The 22,627-nt window shown below is 37.4% G+C and overlaps 1 protein-coding gene across 2 annotated transcripts in view; it reads right to left on the bottom strand.

The window, feature by feature from the left end:
- Positions 1 to 22,627, bottom strand: part of ZNF385B (zinc finger protein 385B) — a 320,608-nt gene that overhangs the window by 88,686 nt on the left and 209,295 nt on the right. The window contains exon 1 of one of the 2 annotated variants that reach the window (XM_032637584.1): positions 16,886 to 17,051. The exons of the other annotated variant lie outside the window; for it this stretch is intronic. The gene's annotated coding sequence lies outside the window, so the exon portion shown is untranslated. Of the gene's footprint in view, positions 1 to 16,885; positions 17,052 to 22,627 lie in introns of those variants that run through there. 2 annotated transcript variants of the gene reach the window in all.

The raw sequence follows: 22,627 nt of genomic DNA, 5'->3' as shown, positions 1-22,627 counted from the left end.
GCCACAGATAGCCGGGAGGGAGTTTGGGAAAAAGTCTGAACCGCTGAAGAGGCAAGAGATCATTGCTTTGGGGTGCGTGAGGAGAGGGGATTCAGAGCACCGCCTAAACGAGCTCCAGAGGCGGGCATGAGCTGCGGCTATCAGCGCAGACCCCAAAGACGGGCGTGGGACGCTAAGGCTGCTGCTTCCGCCACCAAGAAGCCTGTGTGTGAGCACAGGTCACTATCCACACCTCCCCTCCTGGAAGCCTGTGCAGCCCGCCACTGCCAGGGTCCCGGGATTCAGGGACAACTTCCCCGGGAGAACGCACGGCAAACCTCAGGCCGGTGCAACGTCATGCTGGCCTCTGCCGCCGCAGGCCCGCCCCGCATCCGTACCCCTCCCTTCCCCCGGCCTGAGCCCCCGAAGCAGCTGCTCCTTTAACCCCATCCTGTCTGAGGGAAGAACAGACGCCCTCAGGTGACCTACACGCAGAGGCGGGTCCAAATCCAAAGCTGAACCCCGGGAGCTGTGCGAACAAAGAAGAGAAAGGGAAATTTCTCCCAGCAGCCTCAGGAGCAGCGGATTAAATCTCCACAATCAACTTGATGTACCCTGCATCTGTGGAATACCTGAGTAGACAACGAATCATCCCCAAATTGAGGCAGTGGACGTTGGGAGCAACAATATATATTTTCCTTTTTCTCTTTTTGTGACAGTGTATGTGTATGTTTCCTTGTGTGATTTTGTCTGTATAGCTTTGCTTTTACCATTTGTCCTAGGGTTCTGTCTGTCCTTTTTTTTTTTTTTTTTAAATAGTTTTTAGTGCATGTTATCATTGGTGGATTTGTTTTTTGGTTTGGTTGCTCTCTTCTTTCTATTTTTTTTCTTCTTTTTAATTACTTTTTAATTTTTAATAATTATTTTTTATTTTAATTATTTTATTTATTTACTTATTTATTTATTTATTTATTTATTTATTTATTCTTGCCTACTTGCTTTTTTTCTCCCTTTTCTTCTGAGCTGTGTGGCTGACAGGGTCTTGGTGCTCCTGCCAGGTGTCAGGCCTGTGGCCTGTGCCTCTGAGGTGGGAGAGCAAAGTTCAGGACATTGGTTCACCAGAGACCTCCCGGCTCCATGTAATATCAAACAGCAAAAGGTCTCCCAGATATCTCCATCTCAACGCTAAGACCCAGCTCCACTCAACGACCAGCAAGCCACAGTGCTGGACACCCTATGCCAAACAACTAGCAAGATAGGAACGCAACCCCACCCATTAGCAGAGAGGCTGCCTAAAATCATAATAAGGTCACAGACACCCCAAAACACACCATTGGATGTGGTCCTGCCCACCAGAAAGACAAGATCCAGCCTCATCCACCAGAACACAGGCACCAGTCCCCTCCACCAGGAAGCCTACACAACCCGCTGAACCAACCTCACCCACTGCGGGCAGACACCAAAAACAATGGAAACTACGAACTTGCAGCTTGTGAAGAGGAGACCCCAAACACAGTAAGTTAAGCAAAATGAGAAGACAGAAGCACACAGTAGATGAAGGAGCAAGGTAAAAACCCACCAGACAAAACAAATGAAGAGGAAATAGGCAGTCTACCTGAAAAAGAATTCAGAGTAATGATAGTCAAGATGATCCAAAATCTTGGAAATAGAATGGAGAAAATACAAGAAACGTTTAACAAGGACCTAGAAGAATAGAAGAGCAAACAAACAATGATGAACAACACAATAAATGAAATTAAAAACTCCCTAGAAGGAATCAATAGCAGAATAACTGAGGCAGAAGGACAGATAAGTGACCTGGAAGATAAAGTAGTGGAAATAACTACTGCAGAGCAGAATAAAGAAGAAAGAATGAAAAGAATTGGGGACAGTCTCAGAGACCTCTGGGACAATATCAAACGCACCAACATTCGAATTATAAGGGGTCCCAGAAGAAGAAAAGAAAAAGAAAGGGACTGAGAAAATGTTTGAAGAGTTATAGTTGAAAACTTCCTTAATATGGAAAAGGAAATAGTTAATCAAGTCTAGGAAGCGCAGAGAGTCCCATACAGGATAAATCCAAGGAGAAACATGACAAGACACATATTAACCAAACTACCAAAAATTAAATACAAAGAAAAAATATTAAAAGCAGTAAGGAAAAAACAACAAAGAACATAGAAGGGAATCCCCATAAGGTTAACAGCTGACCTTGCAGCAGAAACTCTGCAAGCCAGAAGGGAGTGGCAAGACATATTGAGAGTGATGAAAGAGAAAAACCTACAACCAAGATTATTCCACCCAGCAAGGATCTCATTCAGATTCGACAGAGAAATTAAAGCCCTTACAGACAAGCAAAAGCTAAGAGAATTCAGCACCACCAAACCAGCTCTACAACAAATGCTAAAGGAACTTCTCTTCCTTCTCTTTAGCAGGCAGGAAACACAAGAGAAGGAAAAGACCTACAATAACAAACACAAAACAATTAAGAAAATGGTCATACAAACATACATATTGATAATTACCTTAAATGCAAATGGATTAAATGCTCCAACCGAAAGACATAGACTGGGTGAATGGATACAAAAACAAAACCCATATATATGTTGTCTACAAGAGACCCACTTCAGACCTAGGGACACATACAGACTGAAAGTGAGGGGATAGAAAAAGATATTCCATGCATATGGAAATCAAAAGAAAGCTGGAGTAGCAATTCTCGTACCAGACAAAACAGACTTTAAAATAAAGGCTATTACAAGAGACAAAGAAGGACACTATATAATGATCAAGGGATCAATCCAAGAAGAAGATATAACAATTGTAAATATTTATGCACCCAACATAGGAGCACCTCAATACATAAGGCAAATGCTAACAGCCATAAAAGGGGAAATCAACAGTAACACAGTCATAGTAGGGGACTTTAACACCCCACTTTCACCAATGGACAGATCATCCAAAATGAAAGTAAAAAAGGAAACACAAGCTTTAAATGATACATTAAACAAGATGGACTTAATTGATATTTATAGGACATTCCATCCAAAAACAACAGAATACACTTTCTTCTCAAGTGCTCATGGAACATTCTGCAGGATAGATCATATCTTGGGTCACAGATCAAACCTTGGGCAATTTAAGAAAATTGAAATCTTATCAAGTACCTTTTCCGACCACAATGCTGTGACACTAGATATCAATTACAGGAAAAAAATCTGTGAAAAATACAAACACATGGAAGCTAAACAATACACTATTTAATAACCAAGAGATCACTGAAGAAATCAAAGAGGAAATCAAAAATATGTAGAAACAAATGACAATGAAAACACGACGACCCAAAACCTATGGGATGCAGCAAAAGCAGTTCTAAGAGGCAAGTTTATAGCAATACAGTCCTACCTCAAGAAACAAGAAACACCTCAAACAAACAACCTAACCTTACACCTAAAGCCATTAGAGAAAGAAGAACAAAAAACCCCCGAAGTTAGCAGAAGGAAAGAAATCATAAAGATCAGAGCAGAAATAAATGAAATAGAAACAAAGAAAACAAAAGCAAAGATCAATAAAACTAAAAGCTGGTTCTTTGAGAAGATAAACCAAATTGATAAACCATTAGCCAGACTCATCAAAAAAATAAGGGAGAAGACTCAAATCAATAGAATTGGAAATGAAAGAGGAGAAGTAACAAGTGACACTGCATAAATACAAAGGATCATGAGAGATTACTACAAGCAACTATATGCCAATACAATGAACAACCTGGAAGATGTGGACAAATTCTTAGAAATGCACAACCTTCCAAGACTGAAACAGGAAGAAATAGAAAATAGAAACAGACCAATCACAAGCACTGAAATTCAGACTGTGATTAAAAATCTTCCAACAAACAAAAGCCCAGGACCAGATGGCTTCACAGGCGAATTCTAGCAAACATTTAGAGAAGAGCTAACACTTATCCTTCTCAAACTCTTCCAAAATATATCAGAGGGAGAAACCCTCCCAAACTCATTCTACGAGACCACCATCACACTGATACCAAAACCAGACAAAAATGTCACAAAGAAAGAAAACTACAGGCCAATGTCACTGATGAACAAAGATGCAAAAATCCTCAACAAAATACTAGCAAACAGAATCCAACAGCACATTAAAAGGATCATACACCAAGATTAAGTGGGGTTTATCACAGTAATTCAAGGATTCTTCAATATACGCAAATCAATCAATGTGATACACCATATTAACAAATTGAAGGAGAAACACCATATGATCATCTCAATAGATGCAGAAAAAGCTTTTGACAAAATTCAACACCCATTTATGATAAAGACCCTCCAGAGTGTAGGAACAGAGGCAACTTACCTCAACATAATAAAGGCCATACATGACAAACCCACAGCCACCACCGTTCTCAATGGTGAAAAACTGAAACCATTTCCACTAAGATCAGGAACAAGACAAGGTTGCCCATTCTCCCCACTATTATTCAATATAGTTTTGGAAGTTTTAGCCACAGCAATATGAGAAGAAAAAGAAATAAAAGGAATCCAAATCCGAAAAGAAGAAGTAAAGCTGTCACTGTTTGCAGATGACATGATAGTATACATAGAGAATCCTAATGACTCTACTAGAAAACTACTAGATCTAATCAATGAATTTGGTAAAGATGCAGGATACAAAATTAATGCACAGAAATCTCTTGCATTCCTATACACTAATGATGAAAAATCTGAAAGAGAAATTAAGGAAACACTCCCATTTACCACTGCAAAAAAAAGGATAAAATACCTAGGAAAAACCTACCTAAGGAGACAAAAGACCTGTATGCAGAAAACTATAAGACACTGATGAAAGAAATTAAAGATGATACCAACAGATGGAAGGATGTACCATGTACTTGGATTGGAAGGATCAACATTGTGTAAAGGACTCTACTACCCAAAGCAATCTACAGATTCAATGCAATCTCTATCAAAGTACCAATGGCATTTTTCACAGAACTAGGACAAAAAATTGCACAATTTGAAACACAAAAGGCCGCTAATAGCCAAAGCAATCTTGAGAAAGAAAATGGAGCTGGAGGAATCAGTCTCCCTGACTTCAGACTATACTACAAAGTTACAGTAATCAAGACAGTATGGTACTGGAACAAAAACAGAAATATAGATCAATGAAACAGGATAGAAAGCCCAGAGATAAACCCATGCACATATGGTCACCTTATTTTTGATAAAGGAGGCAAGAATCTACAGTGGAGAAAAGATAGCCTCTTCAATAAGTGGTGCTGGGAAAATGGGACAGCTACATGTAAAAGAATGAAATTAGAACACTCGCTAACACCACACACCAAAATAAACTCAAAATGGATTAAAGACCTAAATGTAATGCCTGACACTATAAAACTCGTAGAGGAAACCATAGGCAGAACACTCTATGACATAAATCACAGCAAGATCCTTTTTGACCCACCTCCTAGAGAAACAGAAATGAAAACAAAAATAAACAAATGGGACCTAATGAAACTTCAAAGCTTTTGCACAGCAAAGGAAACCATAACCAAGACCAAAAGACAACCCTCAGAATGGGAGAAAATATTTGCAAATGAAGCAAAAGACAAAGGATTAATCTCCAAAATATACAAGCAGCTCAATATAAAAGAAACAAACAACCTAATCCAAAAATGGGCAGAAGAACTAAATAGACATTTCTCCAAAGAAGATATACATATTGCCAACAAACACATGAAAGGATGCTCAACATCACTAATCTAATTTAGAGAAATGCAAATGAAAACTACAATGAGGTACCACTTTACACCCATCAGAATGGCCATCATCAAAAAAATCTACAAACAGTAAATGCTGGAGAGAGTATGGAGAAAAGGGAACCCTCTTGCACTGTTGGTAGGAATGTAAATTGATACAGCCACTATGGAGAACAGTATGGAGGTTCCTTAAAAGACTAAAAATAGCACTACCATACAACCCAGCAATCCCACTACTGGGCATATACCCTGAGAAAACCATAATTCAAAAAGAGTCATGTACCAAAATGTTCATTGCAGCTCTATCTACAATAGCCATGACATGGAAACAACCTAAGTGTCCACTGACTGATGAATGGATAAGGAAGATGTGGCACATATATACAATGGAATATTACTCAGCCATCAAAAGAAACGAAATTGAGTTTTTTGTAACGAGGTGGATGGACCTAGAGTCTGTCACACAGATGAAGTAAGTCAGAAAGAGAAAAACAAATACCGTACACTAACACATATATATGGGTAAAAAAAGGTTATGAAGAACCTAAGAGCTGGACAGGAATAAAGACACAGACGTAGAGAATGGACTTGAGGACATGGGGAGTGGGAAGGGTAAGCTGGGATGAAGTGAGAGAGTGGCATGGACTTATATATACTACCAAGTGTAAAACAGACAGGTAGTGGGAAGCAGCTGCAAAGCACAGGGAGATCAGCTAGGTGCTTTGTGACCACCTAGAAGGGTGGGATAGGGAAGGTGGGAGGGAGACGCAAGAGGGAGGAGATATGGGGATATATGTATATGTATAACTGATTCACTTTGTTATACAGCAGAAACTAACACACCATTGTAAAGCAATTATACTCCAGTAAAGATGTTAAAAAAATATATATATATATAAACTATGCTTTCATCAGTTCCCTCACCTCAACCTTGCTGTTTTCACTTTTAATACCTGCTTTTTAATATCACTTCACCAAAACTGATTGCTTCAAAGGACGTTTTTGCAAGTGGAAAATGAGTGGGAATAAACTGCACTTTTTCCACAGGTTAGTTTGGGCTTTGATCCCTCTGTCACCTTTTCCAGATTTTGCTGCTGCTGTTGCTGCTGGGGAATATTTCTCCTCACCTCGGGATGCCCAAAAGTCAGTGGGAGATACAAGCAGATATTGGAACAAAATGCGTTGCACCCTGAAAGAAAATGCTTAATCTCTCTAAAACTCAAGGACTCACTGAGGAAAAGAAGATTGAAAATATAATGAGTAGGTATTTCAACACAAAGGGTGGTAAAATGTTCCCATTACCTTGCTGTTCTCGTGGAAAAGAGCCAACCCTCTGTCGTTTGTACCAAGGATTTGGCAATATTATGTAAAATAGTTCCTATATGTATTTCTGTTTCAAAGCATAGGATGTAATCTTGTATGTGGCATAATAAATTGAGTCATAATAGTTCTCCACCTTATTTGAAAATAAGGCTTTTTATATCAGTTAATGTATATATATTTATGAAACTCCCTGTACTAAAATTAAACACACATGTACAAACATGCATACCGCAAAGATCTAACAGTCACCACTCTCATTATGGAAATTCCACACATCTGTATATTCTCCCATAAGCATGTAATTAACCTTCTCCCATAAATTTCATTTTGATGGTAAAATCCAAGTTGTATTCATCTACAGCTATGAAACCAACAATATGTGAAGGGCAACTCACCACTATGGTCATAAAGAAAACTATTATTTCAGCCAACTGCCTCTGTAACATAATAGGTGCCTTACTATGTCAGTGGATTATGTCATAATCCAGCACAATAAAACCTCCATTGAGGACCAGGTGACACTTGAAATGATTGCTGTAGTCCTGAGCCTAAGGAATAGACCTTTGAAGGTCTACTTAGGTTATAACTTTGAGGCTTTCTTTAGGTACCAAAACACAAACAAACAAAACATCTCATTCTTAGAAAGGAGAGTATGCCAAAGTCACAGAAAATCTGCATGGAGAAGCATTTTCAGAATGAGATCAAATGTGCATATAGTCTACAATATATCCTGTGGCAGGAGTTTCTTCCAATGCCGTTATTATGTATGTTTGCTTTAGGGAGTACTGAAATAAAAAACTTCACATACTATAAAAATCTATTAGGCAGAGACAATGTCGATTATAGAACTCCCAAAGATTTCTTTAAAGAAATTAAAATGAGTGGCATTTCAGATTTTCCACTAAACTCAGATTTCTCTTTTTATTGCTTTTCCAGCTTTGTTGCGCCTTATACGGAGTAACTTTCCCTCTTACCAGATAGTCACCAACCAGCATCTCCTCCACCCCTTCCCTCACTATTTCCATTTTTATCCGTCTGCCGTGTGAGAAAAACAAGAAGCGAAGTGTGGGAGAAAGGTGAATAGTTTATGTGACTGATAAAGGGTTGTGCTTCTGAAAAGGCCACACAACATAATAACAGAGATAACATTTTTATAGTGCATATACCAGGCACTACCCTAAGCACATTACATATGCATACACACATATAAGTATATAACATTTCATATATACTCATTTATATATAAACATTATATATTTATATCATTTTTATCATATATCATTTATATGTTAATATTATATATTAAGTATATAATCATTTCTGTATATTGAATGAGTATATGTACAAGTACATATACAAATATACTTATAATAACCCAATGAACAAGGTACTATTACTAGCCCCATTTTATAGATGACAAACTGAGGCACCAAGAGATTAAGCCCAATTTCATACAGTTTGTATGAGGACGAGTCAGGATTCAAACCCAGGCAACCTGACTACTTAATTCTGCTTTTTACTACTATGCCATGGTAACCAAATTGAATATCTGAAAATACCTCAGTTACATACACACATTCTCTAGCTGTAGATAGAAACATTTTACCATCAAACTAAGAGATTTAAAATGTTGGATCTCCTTTGCAACTGGGAATTCGTTAAAACTTTCATTTGAGCTTAATGTAGTATTGATGCTGAGATAACTAAAATATATAAGATTTTTTTAATGCTCTATAAGAATATATTTATCTAAAAATAACCTTCCCTAAATAATAGTATTATTTAATTCAGTAAACACTTATGGGGGACCAACTGTTCAAGGCACGGTGCTGACAGTTACAGGGAGTATAAACTGAGTCAGACAGAATTTATTTTACTTACTAAGAGAAGATAAGAAAATAAAAACTACCATTTAGTGAGATTCTACTCTATGCCAGGTACTGTGCTAAGTGATTTGTGTCCCTTATTTTATTAAATTATAACACAATTCTATGAGGTTTGTATTATTATTCCCATTTTACAGTTGAGAAAGGTAAGGCTTGGAGAGATTAAGATCACAATATATGGTAGGGTCTGGGTCCAAACTCCTGTTTGTTTGACTCTAAAGCTCATGCAATCATTCCAAAAAGTAGGCTATTTATAAAGTTGTTACGTGAAAAAGAGTCTATCATCAAATACATATAGAAAATGTTGGTTTCATGGAAGTTTGAAGTGGTTTTTTTCTGTAAAACCTCTTGGAGCTTTTAATTTAGTAATGGGTACTGTGAATGTCTAGGCAGATATAATTTCTACCCTCAATTTGAGAAGGAGTCAATCCTTTTTATTTTCATAGAGGTCTGGGATAACCATGATACTATGGCATGTCCTTCAGGCTGCTGTCTTATACACATGAAAAGCACCAATTCAGGAGAAAGCAGATGACTTTCAGGTCCACCACTTTCTTGTTATATGACCTTAGACAAGTGATTTTACTTCTATATACCTCTATTTTCTTTTCTATAAATTGGGGAAAATACGAGGACCTGCATTATAGGACTGGTAGGAGAACTAACTGAGATTTTTCTATACAAAGTACTTAACCCTGTGCCTGGCACCTAGCAAGTGTTCATTAAGTTTCTGTTACTGTAGTTATGAACTATTCCTACCCCTGTGATACTATGCCATATCCCTGGAAAGCATAAATAGTTAAATCCATTAATACTTATAAAAGGCAGGATATGTCAGTCGTCATATATTATCAACAAAATTTTAAGGAAGTTCAAGAGAGAAAGAAATTAGATCTGGTTAGGAGCTGGGTTCATAAATATTTCCATAGGTGAACTATCTCTTAAGACAAGCCTGAGGAATGGTTAGTATTTTGAGAGGTGGGTATGGGAGAATGGTGAAGGGAACTGCATAAGCAAAAGCATAGAAATATGGAATGTATTAAAATTTAAAACTTGTTCAGGCACTCAGGAGTTCTTAGTGTTTCTGGATCAGAAGGTAAACAGTAAAGAGAAAAGCAGAACATCTTTGTGACCTTGGAGTAAGCAAAGGTTTCTTAAATAGGAAACAAAAAGTGCTAATCATAAATGAAAAAAATGACAAATATACTCTATTAAGAATACGAATGTAAGGATAAGACATGATCAAGGGAATGAAAAGGCCATCCAGAGAGTATGAGATGATATTCACAATATATGTATTTTGACAAAGGACTTGAATCTAGAATAAAGAACTCCTACAGATCAGTAAGACAAAGACAACGCAGTAGGAAAGTTGGGCAAAAGACTTGAATGGACACTTCACAAAAGTAGATATTAAAATGGCCTGTAAACATATGAAAAAGCACCTAACTTCATTAGTCATTAGGGATATGCATTAACCTATGAGATATTGCTACATACCCACAAGGATGGTTACAATGAAGAAAGACAGAGATTACCAAGTGCTGACAAGGATATGGAGCAACCAGAGCTCTTATCTGAAGTGTAAATTGTTATAACTACGTTGAAAAACGATTTAGCAATGTCTACTAAAACTGAATATACACTTACTCTATGACTCAGCAATTCTATGTCCAAGTATATAGCTAACAGAAATGATCTGTATGAGAAAGTTCATAGCAATACTATATATAATAGCCCCAAATTGAAAACTGGCCAATTAACTAATCAACAATAGAAAGAACAATTCTGGTATCTTCACACAACCTGACATTCACATAATATGGAATACAGCAATAAGATAAAATGGTATATGGTGATGTGAAGCAACGAATAAACCTTGTAATGTTGAGAAAAATAACTAAAATAAACGAACATACATCAACACACTATATGATACCATTTATTTAAAGTACACAATCAGGCAAAACTAATCTATGCTGTTAGTTAGGATTATGGCGATTTTTGTAGGAAGGGTAGGATGAGGTTAGGGTGCAGTGACTGGAAGGGAGCATGAAAGGGACTTCTAGGATATTGGAAATGTTCTTTTATTAGATCTTAGTGCTAGTTTCACAGGTGTGTATGTGTGTATACATTCATTCAACCGTACATTTATGTGCACTTTTCTGTACGTTACATTTCAATAGAAATTTTTTTAAAGTGATATATTCAATGTTATTAACTTTAGTAAACTACTTTGACACATAGAGGCAAAATTCCTCAACAAGAAGAACATCTTGAAATACTCTCAAGTTTGCGTAATTTTAAGATAAATATGTTTTCTTAAGTTCTTTTTTCTACTGCCAGCTTGATTTTGCTCAAAATGATTTGTGAGAAAATAAAAGTTCCCTTTAATGCTGATATTTCCTTGCTGTACTTCATAAGTGGCTAGAGGAGACTGACAGAGAATCCAGGGATGCCAAAGAGAAAAAAGTATATCTAGAACTCTGAGTCTGTAAAATCTTAACAATTGGCAGTTTTGTGCCTGAATCTCCCTCGGGGCAGTTCAGGGTTCCCTCCAAAGTGCTCCAACAGCAGCAGCATTCTGGCAGAATGTTGACTTTAAAAATAACTTCTTCTGAGTACCACCCTGAAGTTTATAAGCAATAATGAAGTGCTGCATCAAAAACAGCAGTGAAGCCACATCATGATTTAAGCCACAATGTCCTTTGGGTTAGTGGTAATATGCCAGCTTTTACACAAATTGTTGAATCTTTCACTAAGATGCAATGAATGACTTTTTGGGTGTATAGCAATAGAATACATAGAGCCCAGTGGTGGTTCATTTATATCTGAATATTTTGTCCATGCACTGTTTCTTATATTTAAATGTTGAAAAATGGGTAAGATTTATTTACTATAGAGTACAAAATACAGTTTGATTAAACATGTGTCATACTTCCTTAGCTGCAATCCTTTTTTAAAGCAGCATTGAAAAATCTGAGAATTTCAGAATTTAAAGAAGATAATTGGTTCACAAAAAAGTCTTAAGAACCAATTGTCTTCTTTAAGCTGAATTTAAATAAGTTTCTCTCTGTTACAGTTTTCTTCACTTGTAACCCAATATTATTAAGCATGCGCGTGAAAAGAAGGAAACTCAAAGAAGAGAAAATAGAGTTCTGACAAATGCTTTGTCAAGTTTTTTGAAATAGTTTTTAATACACCTAACTTATCAAAAGGGAATGTCATGTGCTTAGTTCCTAAATTACTAAGTCTTTAGAGAAGCCAAAATTATCTCCAGACAGGGCTTTACTAAAATTGTCTGAGGTCAAGACTGGATTGGAAGGTCAGGAGCCTGACGAAATTTTCTGGCAAAAAGACGTAGGGAGATGGTCTTGAGCTACATTTGCCCAGTGACTTCTGTCTATGGCGTCAAGATGCTTTCTTGAAATCTGACGCCTCTTTTGGTTTCAGAGGAACTCTTTGCTCTCCCTTTACAGCATGCTAGGGACATAATGGCAGTATGACTTATTTTAGAAACCTTCCTAAAACTACAGACTTTCCTAGGAAAGAGAACTATGTTTCTCAAACTGCTGAATATTTCTAGAGGAACTATAGTTTATAAAATTTTAGCAGTCAACATAATTTAGGAATCCACCTTTCATCTTATATGAGAAAAATGGGATTAGGAGAACTTAATCTAGCATGGTACCTGACTGATGGCAGGAATCCAATTTAGAGCTCATTGCCTAGAGATACTATTTCAAATACTTGTCTGTACAATCAAAGATGTACAAGAATCATATATTGAAGTCTTTATCTTCTTTAAAAATTTAAGTAGATTAGTATTTAGTCTGTTTTCTTTTTGTATATAGACTGAAATTTAGAAGTACTCATTTTTAAATGAGATTTTAATTTTAATGGTTTTATTAATATGAATACTAGAAGAAATTAAATGAAAGAGAAAATCTAATGTGGCCAAGAGCCAACATTCTTTCCCTTTTAAAAAGCAGCAGCAGATTGATTACAACACCTAATTTTAAATAATTATTTTAGTATTCCCAATGGGGAAAAAAAGAGAGAAGCAAAATTTATTCAAACTATGCTTTTAACCATACTGTTTGGATCAATATAACTAATTCAAATAGCTTCACAGGAGGAGGTACACACATTTCTGTTGGTGGCTTTTATACCAAAGTTCTATCAGAAGTGTAACAAAAATGCTATCTGAAAAGACACATTTTTCCAAGCAATGGCAACTGAACTTCTACTGGAACAGATGAAAGAAGAAGGGCCTTACGGGGACAGCTCACAGGAAGGGGCTGCACACAACAACTCAGGAGGTCAGCACACCCAGCTGCTGCTATAAATTCTAGCTCCGGGACACCAAATGTTTTGTCCCCTAGTTTCAGAGAATTTCAGTTTTGCGTTCAGTGTCTAGGCTGTTTACATTTAAGAACCAAAGATGGGGAAAGAAAAGAAGAATACTGGTTTACTTAACGGTCCTTTTAAAAAGATATTTTTCTCCCAGAAACTCCCCCAATTTAAAGAAACAAAGTTAATATTTGCTCTGCCAGTGTTCTCTACTCCCACCTTGGTAGAGAAAAGAGGTTTCCTTAGCTTAAATATTAACCAGACATTTCAAAGCTTTTCAAAAGCTGTTGCCCATGTTAAAAAAATTAAAAAAAAAAAAGTAATAGGCTCCTAGAAAACACAAAATGGGAATAAAGAGAAGAGTAAAAACTGTGTTAAAATCCTCTTCCCTTTTTGCATGCATATCTCATGACCACCATAATTATAGTGCACCATAGACAATTCAGAAAAAATCCTAGTGGAGTATTATAATGATTACATAGTGACTGTCATAGACGAGGCCACTCTTGGTCCTCTATCAGCCAAGAAGCCATTTTTATCCAGGAGCAGTAGAGATGGCTCCCACCTGGCAGCCAGGGCTGCTGTGCAAGCAGCATGAAAGCCACCATTCCATCCCTGTGGAAACCTGGTATGGGGTGACAAATCTGGCCATGCGAGGGATAGGGTGAGCAGAAATTGTGGGTAATGGGGAGACAGTGGGGTTAGAATGGGGAAAAGGATGAGGCGGATTTGGAGAGGAAAGGAAGAGTGGTGTAAGTTTGGCTGAATTTTGCCAAGTGGACTAGAATTGGCACCAATGCCTTATTTGGAATTTCCTAACATCTCACTCCTAAAATGATTTTCTTCTTTTTCATCTTCAATTGTTTGGCAGAAATCTGTATGGAATGAAGTAGACCAGAGCAAAAACGGTATCAGTAGGAACAACCTAATTAAGCAGGGCATCTAAGTCCTTCAAACAAAGGAGCTGGGCAACTGGGAGACACCCTTATCCTGAGAAACACGGAGAGCCTTGTGACCCAGGGATGCTTGCACTACAAAGGGTCTTTAGTGGGTATTAAACAGAATGGCCAATCCCTGGCCTGGTTTCTTGGAACTCTGCCACTGTCCTGACATCCTAGAAATGGATGCTACTTGCTTCAGTCACGCAGGCAGCTTCTGGGGCACTAGTGATATGTAAAACAGCATCAGATAAGGCCCTCTGGTGAATGCCCAAGGATTTTCTGCATTGGAAGTGATTCATCATAAATGATTGTGCCTGTCCCTGTGTATCATGTTTATTCTTGCACCTTTATAATGTTTTTATTCTTTGGAATTTCTTTTTGGCTTCCCAAATGACTCCTTCTCATTCCCCCTGTGAACACCAAAAGTCAAAGACATAATGATTTTTTAATAAGGAGCCGCATGGAAAGCAGAGAATTTAATCACAGCACTCATCATTTTCCTTTTCAATGATTTGCTTTCTAAGGCAACAAAGGAATGGAAATATTTTCTTTTAGAAGAACATTTGTTTTCACTCTTGGCCTCTTCTGAACTTCAAACAGCCTTTTACACTCCCTTTGTTTTAAAGGAAACAAATGGAAAGCAAACATTCATAAAAGTGGACCTGGTGCTCAACACATTTAATATGACAAAGTGTGTTGAAATTTCAGTTAAAGAAAATGCAAAAAGAATCCAAAGTTCTCAAATTGCACAATCTCTATTTTCAAACTCTGATTGACTTGTGTCTCTTTTCTTTCTCTAACACCCACTTCCTCTCTCTCTCTCTTATCCCGCTCTGTGTCCCTAGTCTCTCGCATCCCACCTGTTTCTCTTTTCTGCCTCTCTCATCTCTCTTAGCTCTCTGATGTCTCTGGCATTTTCTGTCTCTGTCTCTGTATGTGTATGTGCCTGTCTGTCTCTCTCATCTCTTCGTCTCTGTCTCTCACCACTAAATACTGCTGGGGAACTAGAAAGCACTCTTAAAATTTGTCATTTGCCTTTTTTGCAGCTATATTGTATTAATTTCATTTTCAATATTTGCTTCTATAAATCAGAAGATTAATAGCAAGACTTTGCTAATATCAGGATGAGTTTGTCCCCATAACAAGATAAAACAATTAAATTAAGGCCGTATCTCCAGTTATGTCTCAAGCCGTCAGGTCAGTTGCAACAACTGAGCACTGTTTCACATGTGCTTACATGATAGTACCTGCCACCCGCATGACAGAATGGGGCAAGTTAAGAACTTAAATCCACCATAGAATTTAACGGTATATTTTTACAGAAATTCATCATCAGTGTCCTGGGTTATACAAATTCTATAACTTTTCATCGAGGAGCACAAGGTGATTTTACGTATATTAAGTAGACTTCAAAACTGTTACATGGCTTACGATCATCCCACGTTTTGCTGATGAAAAAACGATGCTCAGGGATAAATAATTCCATGACAAAGCATATATACAAAATGAAGCCAATTATGGACCCAGGGCTAGAAAAAAATTCCTTCCAAAATCAGGTACTAGCCTAATAAGGATAACGACACTGAGCAACAGCGTCTGCTAAGAGGTCCCACAATACAGGGTCTCTAGGACCTTGGAAAAATTAATGCACACTGGCCTTAATTTACTCATTTTCTGCAAGAGTCTACTGAACCCTGAGTGTTTACACCCCTAATCCACAAATGAGGTAGAATAAAAGAAACTGATACTTTTTTAGTATTTTCCAAACCACCTGAAATCTCACTGGGGACAATGAGATAAAAACATCTTCCTACTGCCAAGAGTTTCTAAGTTTCTAACAGTAATAATATTTATTCACGTTTAAAAATGGCAAAATTGAAAGAAAAAGGATTTTTTTAGGTGGGGAGAACTGAAGTGATAATATTAAAATAAAAATAATTTCACACATATCTATTGTATACATACAAAATACATCTATCCTCATGACAGACAATACTCCCTCTTGAGGAGCTAAACTTACCTGGTTTCCAGAGAGATTTCTATGCCCAAAGGTCTAAATAAACATGAAGCCATTGAGTTTTGATTTGAACTAGATGGAACATTAAAAGCTTGAAATGTGCCTATCATAAAAAGCATGTGACAAGAGTATAAATCACCCATGTCACTCAATTTTATTACAGGCTACCAGCCACTGTTCTGTCAGTCTGAATGTGAATTCTTGAGCATGTACAATCATCCACTTAAATATACTTCCTGAAGAGAATAGAAAATAGAGAGAGCGTTCTAACAGACTTGCATTAAACATAAATCTTATTTTTACCTAGTAAAAATGTGAGACAGATATCAAAAGAAAAAGGAACTGTAGTTCATAAAGACAAAGGAAATGTGGGAAGTCTGTCACATCTTTATTATACTTAGCAAAGTGACCCAGTACTACAATTTAAATAAAAACAAGTTAGAAAAACCAAGATGACCTTGGGCAGGGGAGTCACGAAATTAGCAAAATTCTATTTGCTCTAACTCAGGTACTTTTTCCCTTTTCTAAAATTGACTTTAACTGTTTTACATTTTTGTCATATACTTCATGAAAGAGTTCCCTGAGGTGTAAAAGCTGATCGGCTAGCAATGCTTACCTTGGTTTTTAAGATTACAATCCGCGGTTCACTTCTGCATTCAAACACTATACGAGGCAGTACATTGAGAGATAAATAATTCCATCATTTCAACCTGGTGCTCCTGTGAAATGTGGTGCTAGGAAACAGCCGACAGGCAGTGCGTCTGAACAAATCATACGTTCTGTAATTGCCGCTTAGCTCTAATTACTACTGAGGATAGCGTTTGCAACTTGATTCCAGGGAGAGGGCAGACTACCTTCTGACGACACTGAACCAAATATATCCTAAAAGACTGACAAGTTACTTTCTTTCATGTAATTTTTCTGAGTATTTCCCAGCTACTCAGTAACTACCACTTTGCCACGGTAAAAGTGGAATCAAATAATCTGACACCCACCTCTACTTTCCAACAAAGCAATCTAATTCTCTCAGAATATGTACTTATTATAACAGTTTGGAATTTTTAGTATCACTCAGACTTAAGGGGATTGTTTTTTTTCTTTTCTAGGTGGGCAACTAAATCTTTATTTTGAAATTGGTTTTTATTTAAAAAAGGAATATGTTCTCAAAATGTGAACTTTATTTATATTCTGCTAGTCCCAAGTAATTTATTTGCATACCATTAGACCTAGAGAATTTCTTTTCTGGGGAGTTTTAGGTTTTAAATAAAGATTCACAACATGTAATTCAAAAAGACTGAAGCAGATAATTAGATGTTGATAACAATAATAGGGATGTTTATGCATTTCAACTCAAAAATCTAATTTCAGTTATATGGGAGAATTACCATGGTGAAATTAGCAGTTATGTAGGCTTGGAACTAAAATGATACACTTATTCCTATACCTAACTAATTTCACTCTCCATCTAGTGGCCTCTGACCATATGATCAGAATAAGGCTTCTGATATATCCAGGTTACACAGTGTGGCTATGACCAAATGGTTGTTTTGCTTCTTCTAAGCTGATTGTCACTGATGCTGTTGCATTAGCTTCGTGGGCATTTGACTGAATGAAACTTAAAATGACTGATGTTTGCAAATGTCGAGAAGGATTTTGCACTTTGGTTGTGCAACTTTTAGCATATTTGTCAACCATGGCCAACACCTCAGTGATGATGTACAGAACAAATTACACCCACCCAAATTCAGAGATTCGGTATATCTACTTAAGTCAGATTTGCACAGTAACTATCAGGGACAGGTAAACCTAAGGGAATAATTAGATGTGGCAATCAAAATGGTAATTATAAAACCAGCTCTTAGAAATGGCACATATCTCTAGGCCTCAGTTGTTATGAATAATAACAACATAGGACTCTAAATGGAACACAGTATGGGAGCTCTATACTTATTTTCCCCCAAATAATAATTGTACACTTCTTGCTCATGTAATACTTAGTTCTTCATGATTAAAATAAACTTAGAGACACTGCTGTGGTTTTCACTTTATTTTTTATTTTATTTTTAAAAATCTATACCTACAATAGACCTCTCCAAAGAAAACTCTTTGCTCAGTAGGGATTATGTTGATGCTTCCTTTGAGGTATTTTTCTTTCACAGAGCTAGGCAAAATATTCCATTCTTTTTTGCTTGCACTTAAATCATGCCTGATTCCTGGGGTATTTTTCTAGAACATTTCCAGGTCTGGCACACTAGTTCATCGTAAAGCTCCCAAATCCTTGATGTGTGCCTCTCATAGGTCCTTAGTTTAGTTCAGTAGTATACAAAGTGTGGCCCCCAGACCAGCAGCACCTGCATCACCCAAGAACTTGTTAGCAAAGCAAATTCCCAGACTCCGTCCCAGACCTACAGAATCACAAACTCTGGGGGTGGGACCCCGCAATCTGTGTTTTAACCAGCCCTCCAGGTGATCTGAAGCACTCTGATGTTTGAGAACCACTGGTCCGTGTATGTATGTACTAAGAGCAATAGGAGAAAGGGATAAGGAGCATTTAAGCCTCTATGGGAAAAACTATGGGAGACACAAAGGCTTATTAGCAGAGGGGTGGCATTTGAGTGGTGATCTAAAGGATTGGAAGAGTCTGGATGAATCTGAAGGAGGCACCAGGCATCCCTCACCCAGCTAACCTATCACATGTGCCCTTGAGTTAATGCAGCCCCACCAATTCCAAGGTCTTAGTCCATCAGTCCCCATCTTTAGTCATTCCATTCTTAAGGAAAACAAAGAAGACTTTCCTCATTCCTATTAGCCTCTCAGTCTACCAACTACTCTCTTTTCCCTTAACTTTTAATTCCTTTTAGAGCAGCCTACACTTCCTTTTTCACTTTTTTTTTTCTTTTTTACTATCCCTTCACTTCACAAATCCTATGATTTGGCTTCTGATTTTTCCAGCCTAATAAAAGTATGACTTTGAAGTCCTTTATCAGTCTTCCTTGACCCCTGTACCATTGGTAAAATATGATCCCGTATCTGAAACACTTCTAAGCTCAACTTTTGTTATTTCCAACCACCTGCTGGACACCTCACACCTGTATCCCATTGGCACCTCAACTTCAACTTGTACAAAATTCAACTAGTCATTCCAGCCCCCTGCTACCTCCCCAAGAGATGTTCCTCCTTTGGTGGTCTTTACTTCACTGCCTGGCACCATGAGTCTTCCAGGCACCACAGACTCTAAAACTTGAAGCTATATTTGACTTCTCCCTCTTCCCTGACCCTGAATCAAGTTAGTTATCTTCATGACCTCTCTCACCTCCTTCCCCTTTTTATACCCATTACCCATTACCTCCATTTAGGTTCTCATTAGCCGTTCACTAGCATAATCCTTTTACCATTGTATTCCCACCGTAGTCAACGAATTCTTAAGAAGGATAGCTCAAATCAATCATTTTTCTATTCAAATGTCTTCCATGGCTCCCCTCAGTGAGTTATGGGCTCTGAAATCCAATACACCTGTTCAAATCCCTACTCTGCTACTTACCAGCTGGGCAACATTAAAGGAATTAATTGACTTGCTAAGCCCCAGTTTTCTCAGCTGACAAGTAGGAATGAAACAGTACTCATATCTCATGAGGAGACCAGAAGGAACTAATCCGTGTAAATTCTTAAAGTGCAAAGAACATAGAAGGACTTAGTGAGTAATAAGCATTATTATTATCATCACCAAAGCCTTTCACGGAATACAATTCCAACACCTCAGTTCAGCATTCATCACCATCCTCAAACTTAACTGAAAACCATTTCTTTACTCACACTTTCTAAGATATGTTAAACTGAATTATTCTTCAAGGGAAAAAACCAAGTCTTAGTTTTTTTTCTGTCGCTGGCTCCTTAGGCAGTACCTTACACCTAGTAATTGCTCCAGAAATGTTCACTTCATGAAGCACTGACCTGTTCTTGTACATACACACTTTCTTAGTTCTATCACTTTGTTTACACTGTCATGTTTCCCAGGATGCCCTTCTTTGACTGTCCCCTTTCAAATTCTCTCCATTTTCAAGTGGCATTTCCAATGCTATCTCTTCCAGGAAGTCCTCCCACTTCCATCAGAAGAAGGCATCTTGCTCTCCTCTGAATCTGCAATATATTTCATTTATACCTCCCTAATGGTACTTAAGACATTCTGTTGTATATGTGTCTTCTTCCCCAAGCAGCTGTAGGCTCTTCTGGGTTAGAGACCAGAATTGATTTATTGCTGTTTGCCTAGTTCCTTGCCCAGAGAAGCACTCAATAAATGTGCTGAATGAATGACTGAGGTAAAGGGAACATCTATCAATGCATTCTCATTATAAGAACTGTGCTGCTGTATACCACCTGATTAAAGGTTTTCTTTCCCATTGATAATTATGATGGTCTTCAAAGAGTAAATGGATTATGAGAATTACAGAAACAAGCTTAAGAGGATTCTTAATAATTGGGGTGTGTTCCTAACCTCGGGTTTAAAGTTAGTATTCTAGAATTCAGAAGCATTTTTCCTAAAAACAAAGTTATAAATGGTCACTGGATTCCTGGGATAGTCCTCAGAAGCTTAATTAACCCACAGATGTGTTAGACAGAACATTACACTAGCAATAGCACTTCAATGTCAACATTATTATGAGTCTTGAAAAGGAGTCAATATCCTGTGAATGTTTATGAAGATGCTCAGTCTTCCTTGCAAAACAGAAAACCATGAATTTTGTTTTCTTCTTTATATTTTAAGACACACTTAGAAAGCTATAACCAAAAGCCAATTTTCTTGTGTATTCAAATGATTACCTTTCATTGCCAGCATGAACGTGATCTGGTTAAAGAAACAATTTATAATTGTCAATTATGAACTGTAAATTTAGAAAATGGAAGCTCTCTGGAAAGCTGTCTATATGTTTGAATTTTTAGAAATCAGAACTTATTTCCTTTTTTACTTAGAACTCTAAATTTCAGCTTCTTTGTCTTCATTTTGCATAATTTAAAATTGATTGTGGCCCCTGATACTCTAGCTTCAGTTCCTTTACTGTATCCCCTGACAAATACATAATTACCTGTTCACAAACTTTTAATTACATTCATTAGGGGAATCCTTTATTTTAAATTAACTCTTGAGTGAGTGAATAATCCCTTTCTAATGGAAAAGTGATTGGCTTTCCAATTATCTGAATTGCAATTTTAGATTTTCACAAATTTACTTATTTAAAGAAGGCAAGCCTATATACAAGAAGTTATCTATGAAAAAGACACATTTTCACTATTCCTTTTTGCACCCGCCAGCACTAAGCTAGACATTACTGGGGTCCCTGGTCCTTAAGAAGCTGACCATCTATTTGGAGAACAAAAATAATGTATCTGAAATAATTAGAAACTAATGCAAAGACACAAAATTAGTGTGAATTACAGGCACTGATGGAGAAGTAGTACAGAAGAGAATATAACTTCCACAAGGGCAAGGATCTTTGCTTTGTTCACTAATGTGTCCTAAGCACCTGGAGCTGATTATGAGCTCAAAAAACAACTGGTACCAAAAGGAGAGACAAACGGGGGCTAGAATGGCTGGAGACAGTTTCATTGTGAAGACAGGACATTAGTAAGACCTGAAAATACAGTTGTCCCTTGGTATCTGTCAGGGATTGGTTCCAGAACCCCTGCGTTGATACCAAAACCCATGGGTGCTCAAATCCCCTTTATAAAATGGTGTAGTACTCTCATATAACCTATGCACCCCCTCCCGTAAACTTCAAATCAACTCTAGATTACCTATAATACCATATACAATGTAAATTCTATGTAAATAGTTGGCGGCTCACAACAAATTCAAGTTTTGCTTTTGGGAACTTTCAGGAATTTTGTTTTTATAATATTTTTGAGCAGTGGTTGGTTGAGTCCGCAGATGGGGAACCCGGGGATATGGAGAGCTGACTGCATGTGATCCATGGTTCCTCCTTTCAATCACCATCTACATCCAATTAACAAGTCCTGTGGTTTCTACCTTCAGCATACATTGCAAATCTTTCTGCTTCTCTGTATGTCACTGCCCCACTCTACTCCAGGCCATCAATATCTATCGAGACTACAGCAAATGGCTCTTAACAGATCTTTCTGAGACAACTCAGGCACCCCATACTTGGTTCTCCACACGACAGCAAAGCAAACTATTTAAAAATACAAATCTTATCATGTTACTCTAGCACACAGTCGTTTCCCGCTGCACTCTTAATAAAATCAAAGACCTTACCATGGCCTACAGTTACTACACAATTAAGCCCCTGCTTACTTCCAAAACCTCAACTTATATCACCTCTCCTTACCGCCCCCGCAAGATCTA

The sequence above is a fragment of the Phocoena sinus genome, chromosome 7, assembly GCF_008692025.1.
Source record: "Phocoena sinus isolate mPhoSin1 chromosome 7, mPhoSin1.pri, whole genome shotgun sequence".
Lineage (NCBI taxonomy): Eukaryota > Metazoa > Chordata > Mammalia > Artiodactyla > Phocoenidae > Phocoena > Phocoena sinus.
This window is presented reverse-complemented; position numbering and strand designations above follow the sequence as displayed.